Below are 8,237 nucleotides of genomic sequence, written 5' to 3'. Positions count from 1 at the left end.
TCTTTTTAGACGTCATCTGAGACCCCTCTCTCTCTCTCTCTCTCTCCCTCCCTCCCTCCATTCATTCATTCACTTTGGTTACGTCAGCGAGCGAGAGATTGGGGTGAGGGGCCCACAAGCCCTGGAGTTCCACGTATGAAGTCTAAAGATGACGTAAGGTGGCATTAAACACACCGTCAAAGCATGTGATCGACGCCCAGACCCTCCCGGCAAATATCCAGCAATTCCGAGCGAGCTACCTTCATTACTCTCCTCATTTGCATTCTCCTACTCGCTGTATTTGTCCCGTGTGTTTCACTTGCTCTACTTTTTTAACCCACAATAATTTGGTTTCTGACTATTTTTATTTGATTTTTGTTTTCACAAATTAAAAAACAATTTCTGTCCAAAAGCCCAGTTTGGTATATTTTATTCAGCTTTTTTAAAAAATATATATATATTTAGCAATAAATCTAATCTCACATACAAGTACTTTAATTAGTTTTAAATTTTTTTTATTGATCTGTTAAGTTTTATTAATGGAGAATTTATTTTCGTGTGGTTCTATTTTTTATTTTGGTAATGTTTTGGTAGACAGCTATACCCTTTTATTAATATAAAAGATATGATGTGATACTCCAATGTGCCAAGTGTTAATGTGACACTTCAATCATGTGACACTACAAAAAAATTAAAGATTTCTTAGTGTACTTTTTCTCAAATGTGACAATGTGGCGGGCATAGTATGATATTCTAAAACTTTTATTCTAAAAAATTAAAAACTTCTTAATGTACTTTTCTCAAATGTGATGTGATACTCCAAAAAAACTAAAAATTTCTTAGTATATTTTTTTTCAAATATGACAACGTGACGAGTATGATATAACACTTTAAAAAATTAAAAACTTCTTAGTGTATTTTTTTAAAATGCGACATGTGGCACTCTAACGTGAAAGGTATGATGTGATACTCTAAAAAAATTAAAAACTCTTTAGTGTATTTTTTCTAAATGTGACACTCCAACGTGACAAGTATGATATGACACTAAAAAATTCTTCAGTATACTTTTTTCAAATGTGATACGCAATGTAGCGGGTAAATAAGTCATTACATATTCAAAATGACTAAATAGATCACAAAAAAAAAAATATGAGGCTATATGAATTATAAGTCCAAAATATGAAACTTATTATTAAGCCCATTTGAGAACAATAATTGATATTATTTAAAAATTTAAGTACCTCTTAAAAAATAAGCTAAAATTTAAAAAAATTGTTAACCATATAAAACTACTTAATTCTGACTGAATTTATAAATATTAAACATAAATATCAGTATACATTATTTATAAACTCATTACCACCACTACTACCACTACTACTACCACCATCACCACAATCATCATACCATCACTATCACTACCACCATGCTACTGCCACCGCCACCGCAACCACTACTACTATTACAACAACCACCAATATCACCACCATCACCACTAATACCACTACCACACCACCATATCACTGCTACCATTACCACCATCATGTCGTCGCAATCACCACTATCACCACTATTACCATCACCTTCATCACTATTGTTATTGTTGTCATGAACATCACTATAATTTTACAACTACTATCATTCCTACCACCATCACCATGCCACCTCTCCATTACCACTATCACCAACACTATGCCACTATATCGCTACCATCGTCATCACAATATAAAAATTAAAATATACAATTTAAAAATAATAATTTTCAAATTTTATTTTACAAATATTAAATAATTTATTTTTAATTCAACACATAAATTTTTACCAAATAACTTATCAAACTCCACCTAAGTCCCAAAGCACAATGGGGGTAGTGCGCGTGGGACAGTACTTCCCATTTACAAGTAGTGATAGCAGGAATTACGTAATACATGTTAGATTTATTATTATTATTATTATTTTGGATGTAACGAATCACACTCTTCCTCTTCCTCCCTCCTCTTCTTGCTTTCATTTATAAATCCCACTAAAAACGCCTCCAAACCCACTTGCCTCCCCCCCTCCCTCCTTCCCCGTTGACATAATTCTGTCTCTCTCTCTCTAAATCTCATTAGTCTTTCTCTCTATAAATTCCATTACCGGCGATGCAGGGTGTCCGGCGCTCCCATCAGCTATCCGACGGCGGAGTGCGGCTGGAGCTGACCCCCTCCAGCACCTCCCCTCTGGCCATCGACGTGGCCGAGTCAGCAGAGATGAGGATCCAAAGGCTCATATCAGAGAATCCAGTGATCATCTTCAGCAAATCCTCCTGCTGCATGTGCCACGTCATGAAGCGGCTCTTCTCGAAGATCGGCGTCCACCCCACCGTCATCCAATTGGACGACGACGAGATCTCCGCCCTCCCTTCCTCCTCCGCCGCCCCCGCCGTCTTCATCGGCGGCTCCCTCGTCGGCGGCCTCGAAAGCCTCTTCGCTCTCCACGTCAGCAATCAACTCATCCCCAAACTCGTCCAAGTCGGCGCTCTTTCTCCACACGATGCGGTATTGTAATTTTTATTACTATTAGTATCAAAAGAGGAATTATTATTAGGAAAAACCAAAAAAAAAACAAAAAAAAATATAATTAAAGGCCTATTTTCCTAGATTGTGTGAATGAATGAAGACCATCATAGAGTGAATGGATGGCTATGATCAGTTTTTTACTGCAAATCTTTTTGTGTCAAGGAAAGCAGTTTGGATTTGGATGCATATATATAGGGTTGTATATGATTGTTGAATAATTTGATTAATTAGTACTATTTTGCAAGGTTTATATGTATATATGTTTGAGAGAATTAGTCATAATTGTTAGATTAAAAGTTTTAATTTTTTTTATACATTTATTATGATTATTGACAGTCAAGTCCTTAACATTTTATTTTAAATAATGAGATCCTTCAAAAAGATTTTCTCTTCTTTGAATGTTTTCTGCAATGGTTTTACCGTGCTAATTTAACTGTCTATATTTTATGAGAAAACATATGGGAAATGAGAATAAGATTCTTGGTAATGGATCTACCTGCAATGGTATTGTTATGCTAATCTAACTGTATGAGTTTAAAGTTGAAGTAATGCTATCACGTTATCTTAGCTTGTATCATTTTTATTGTCATTATATTATATGTACTTGGCTGATTTATTGTCATTATATTATATGTACTTGGCTGATAAAAAAAATATAATAAGGTCATTACAGAAAAATAGAAAACCATGGAAAAGATTATGAATTGGTTTGATGAAATACCCAGCTAAAAGGCCTAACCAAATAGAGGGGTTAGACCCTATGGAGTTGAGGCCTCCGAGATAACCTTAAGTATTGCTACTTAATCATGTACAGGTAAGTCGCGAACTCGTAAACTCACAGAATTTAAACCCATACTTTTAATACTGGGTACAATTTGTCGAGACTTGAAAAATTCATCTTAGCAACTGTATGTGCTAACCCAGAAAAATGAAAAATCTTATTTTCTCTGAACCAAAAAAAGAATGAAATATTCAACTAGCTTACTCTTTTAGAATATTTTAGAGATTGTGCATGTCAATTTTTTTGCTTTAATTTAGGTTGGACATGTGTCTTGCTTAGATGCCATGGTGTGTAATATTTATGGTAATATGAGAAAGTAGTTGCAATTATTTCAAAGTTATTCAATCACGCATCTCTCTTTCTCTTTTTTTTTTTCTTTTAATTTAAGTGAGAGAGCACTAATTTTTTTATTTATTTAAAAACCATGAATATCCATTGAAGAATATTCTTTAATAGCTTATATAGAAGGTTCAAAACTATTGTTGGACCATCTTTTGGTTCATAACTCTGCTTGTTTTCTTGTCTTTTCCTTTACTGGCATACACTGATTTATATTTATATATTATGATTCTTGTAAGTGAGATTGAAGAATTTTAAGCTATCCTTTAGTCTCATACAGCTCCAGAATTTGTCTGGTCTAGCTTGAGTCAAATGTACTTTTATCTGTATCTATTTTATACCAAACAGAATTTGATTCTCTTCCACTTTGAGAAAGAATCATGATGCGTTGTTTAAAAGTAAAAAAATGGTAATATCTGTGTAATGAATGGTTAAAATCTCGATATGCGGGTAAAAAGATTGTATAAAAAGTAAAATGTTACTAACAAGTGTTCTTAAGATTAAAAATAAAGGGGTTATATTGATGTTCAAATAGTTTGTGTTAAGAGAAAGTGATGCACTGTTAATCTTTTGTTATATTGATGCTATAACTTTGCTCAATTTTTTTTTTTTAAATATATAAATAAAGGCATACATTGCACTAACCTCCCTCAACCTTGAGAGAAAATACAATTTTGACGTTAAGAGAAAATATAATTTTGATGTAATTGTATTGACTTTTTTGTGAGCGTTTGGAAAGTTGTTATTTTAGTAGGCTATTTTAGTTTTTAACTATTTTAGTAGGTTAAATTTTTTGTATTTTGAAAAATGATTGGATTTTTTTTGTAATTGGATGTGATGTTTGTGAGAGAAAAAATGAAATGATTATGGATTTGATGTGACATTTTGTCTTATTGACTATTTTAACTTATTTTGTTTTTTGTGAATTTTAGCCTAAAAAATGCTAAAATTTTTCTTGCCAAACACCCTCTTTCTAGTAAGGTTAAATGATCAAAAGTAATGCATGTGCTGTAAAAACACAAAAATAAATAATGTAAAATATATATTTTTTCATGTAAAATAGATGATAACACGATTTTTTATTTGTATAACTAATAAATTATTGATAAAAAAGAAATTAAATATCATATGAATTAAAATTTTAAAAAAACTTACTGTAATTATATAAAAATTATAAGATTTACTGTATTTTATTTAAATTTTAAAATAAGTCAATATAATTTACGGAGAAGACAAAAAAAAATGATACAAGACACTTTCTAATAAACTACACTAATGTATATTGTTAAACAAAAGGGAAAATTAAGGAAAAAAGTACCTGTATTATTGGGAGTGTTTGGCGTGGATTATAAGCAGTGATTACAGTTTATTTTAATTTGAAAATTTGTGTTAAATTATTTGATGTAGTTTTTTCTTATAATTTTTTAGGTAGAAATAATTTAAATAAGATGAGAAAATTGATTATTTAGAAATTAAAAAATGTGCTTTTGATTTTTTCTTTCTGATTATCAATTTTTAACTTACAATAAATTACATCAAACATCACCCTTGTATAGGGATAATAATAATAATAATAATAATAATAATAATAATAATAATAAATTAATTTCAAAGTTGTTAATAATAACAAGGTATGCTAAATACCATCCATTTTAGAGAGAGAGATCTTTCCCAATTAAGGAAAAAGAAGACAAGGCCACAATGTATTGTGGGGGGAAGAGCTTTCAAACCCCACAAATTCATGTGAATGGGTCCTTTGGGTTTGGAAAGGACAGCTTAGTGATGACAACAACTACTACCACTAGTACATTAGATCATAAAAACTTTATTGATATTACACGTGGCTCACATCTAGCTGCTTGATGCATAAGCTTTCCCTTGGCCCCACCTAGAATCTAGTTACAAAGCTTAACCTAAGAAGAAGAATCTACCATTGATGAATCTTTGAAAAAGGCTACCAACCACAAGTAAGTGAGTGGTTATTTGTATATTTTATGTTTTTTTAATTTTGCTCCTTTCTAACTATTGTTTTTGGGTAGGGTTACAACACTAGTCACCAACAAATTACGGGTTCTAATCGATTCGATTTAATTGAAATTAAGAAAATAAAATAAAAATTAATATTGAACCAAACTTTTTAATTTTGTTAATTGAGAATTTGAAATTGATTGAATGTTAAGTCTTAGTTATCGGTGTATCAATTTAGTACCAATGAAATATTTACAAAGAATTTTCAAAGTTTTAAAATTTGTAAAATTACATATCAAAAATAAATAAATAAAGAAAGGGGGTACTTTATAAATATTTTCTTTAGTTTTATTGCAAAACGTGTAATAGTAGTCTCAAAAATCATAATGTGAAAAATAGGCCACCAATCGAAATTTTGACCGGCCTCAAGCAGCTAATTTAGTTCAATTTTTATTGCTTTTTATTACACCTCTACCCATAAATTACATGTATGAATTAAAATTAAATTCAACACTAAAAGAATCAAATCTAAAATATTCAAGATTATGATTCATTTCAAGACAAATCCCTTTATTTCTAAATTATTTATGTGGATTATATTTTATATAATTATTTCTATGCTATGTTTGATTCATGAATTTGAGTAGAAATTTAGAAAGAAAAAATAAACAAGTGTATAAAATATAATTATATTTTATTCATATTTCACTTCTTTTTTTTTTTCTTTTTTTTTTCCTTTCTTTTTTCAAATTTCTACAATGAACCAAAAACAATATTAAGGGAAGAATTAAGAGTTGGGCCAAACCATGTACCCCACTTAAAAGTTCCTTACTAATGGAATGGTTTGGTTTTCACACTTTGTGTCAAAATTGTCTAAAGTTCCAAAAGCCTCTTTAACTACTTTATCTTTAGAGGTGAAGTCATGGTTGCCATGGCTTCTTAATGAGGTTTTCACTTTAATTATATACACTTTAGTTTTTTTTTTTTTTTTTCATAGTTTTTTTTTGAAGCTTTACCTAACTGGACTGAGTTTGGTTTGAACCTATTGTTTACATTTTTTTTTTCTTCTGCTTAATAGTTGGAATCATCACTAGTTAATGCCTCGCTGGAAATATTTTGCAACCAATCAGAGAGTGGCACATCAGATTTTATTGCAATATGGAGGGCACACTCTCATCATTGTTAAAAGATAAACAAGTGAATTATTTACATAATCTTGCTTTAAGCACAAAAGGCAATTAGCATAGCATGGTGGATTGTGATTCAACATGAGAAAGTTTAAAGAACAAAAAAATCACATACAGAATAGACACGATGGTAAATGTAGACCTTAACGTGGCAAATCAAAAGCTGACTTACTGTTTATTTGATTCATTTTAGTACCAAAACCAATTAGCATGGCGTGGTAGATGATGGTTGAGTACACAAAAAAGGTTAATATATATAGTTGACACAATAGTAGATGTTGGCTCCACATGGCGAACCGGAGGCAAATTGAACTCTTAATTAGCTCATTTTAGCACCAAAACCAATTAGCATAGCATGCTGGATGAGCACAAAGAAAGTCCAAGGACACAAAAAAAATCATATACATAATAGACACAATAATAAATGTAGACCCCACATCGCAAATTGGAGGCCAAGCCCACCCTTAATTAGCTCAATTTAGCACCAAAATCAATTAGCATAGGATGGTTGATGGTGGTTAAGCATAAAAAAAATCTAAGGGCATATAAAAAAGAGTGGTGCTATTAACACCTCATCTATTATTTTGGATTCTCTATTTTTTTGGACCTTTATTTATAAATTTTGAAACCTTGAAATTTTCTTTTCTCCTTCCAAATAATACCAAAATTATTCTTGTGTAAACATTTCATCCATTCAATTGAATTTACACCCCCCACACCCTAAAAAAACTCTCTTCCAAAAATCCTAACCAAAACCACGAAGAAAAAAAAGAGCCAAGTGTGATTGATGTCTCTCTCTCTCTCTCTCTCTCTCTCTCATCCTTTTTTTTGGTGATTAATATTCGGTTACCGATTCCAAAACCAATAATAAATGTTTGGTTATCGGTTCCCGAACAAATAAATAATGTTCGGGTTTGTGTTCTCGAATTTCAGTCATATGTTCGGGAGTTCTGTCCCGAAAAAATGACGAACAAATTTTATTATTTTTGTCGTTTTTTTTAAAGAAATTTATTATTATAAGGTCAATCTCCCCTGAGTTAAGAGCATCATTAAATCTATGAACTTCTTTTGAACTTTTATTATTGTACTACCTCTCGTTTCATGGAGTTATAGTTGTCGAAAAAACTTCCACTCATTATCATTACCAGAAAAGTCTAGGTAATCAAATGGTTGCTACTGTTGTCGCCAGAATATTGTCGCTAAAAGGTTTTCAAGGTTTTGAGGGTGAGTAAGTTTTGAAGGTGAGATTTAAGGAAGATAGATAGGTGGTGATGGAGGTAGGTGCTCTCATAAACCTTTATTCATGATGGAGTGATGTGTGGGTTTAATTGTGAGATGAGATGTTCTAAAATTAATGAGATCATTTTTAATAATTTTATTTGAGGTTATTATTGTAATAAGAAAAAAACTAAAAATTGAAATGTC

The sequence above is a fragment of the Camellia sinensis genome, chromosome 13 (genome assembly GCF_055761805.1).
Source record: "Camellia sinensis isolate YWXY chromosome 13, ASM5576180v1, whole genome shotgun sequence".
NCBI classification, from domain to species: domain Eukaryota; kingdom Viridiplantae; phylum Streptophyta; class Magnoliopsida; order Ericales; family Theaceae; genus Camellia; species Camellia sinensis.
The sequence above is the reverse complement of the archived record's forward strand: the minus strand, read 5'-3'. Positions refer to the sequence as shown.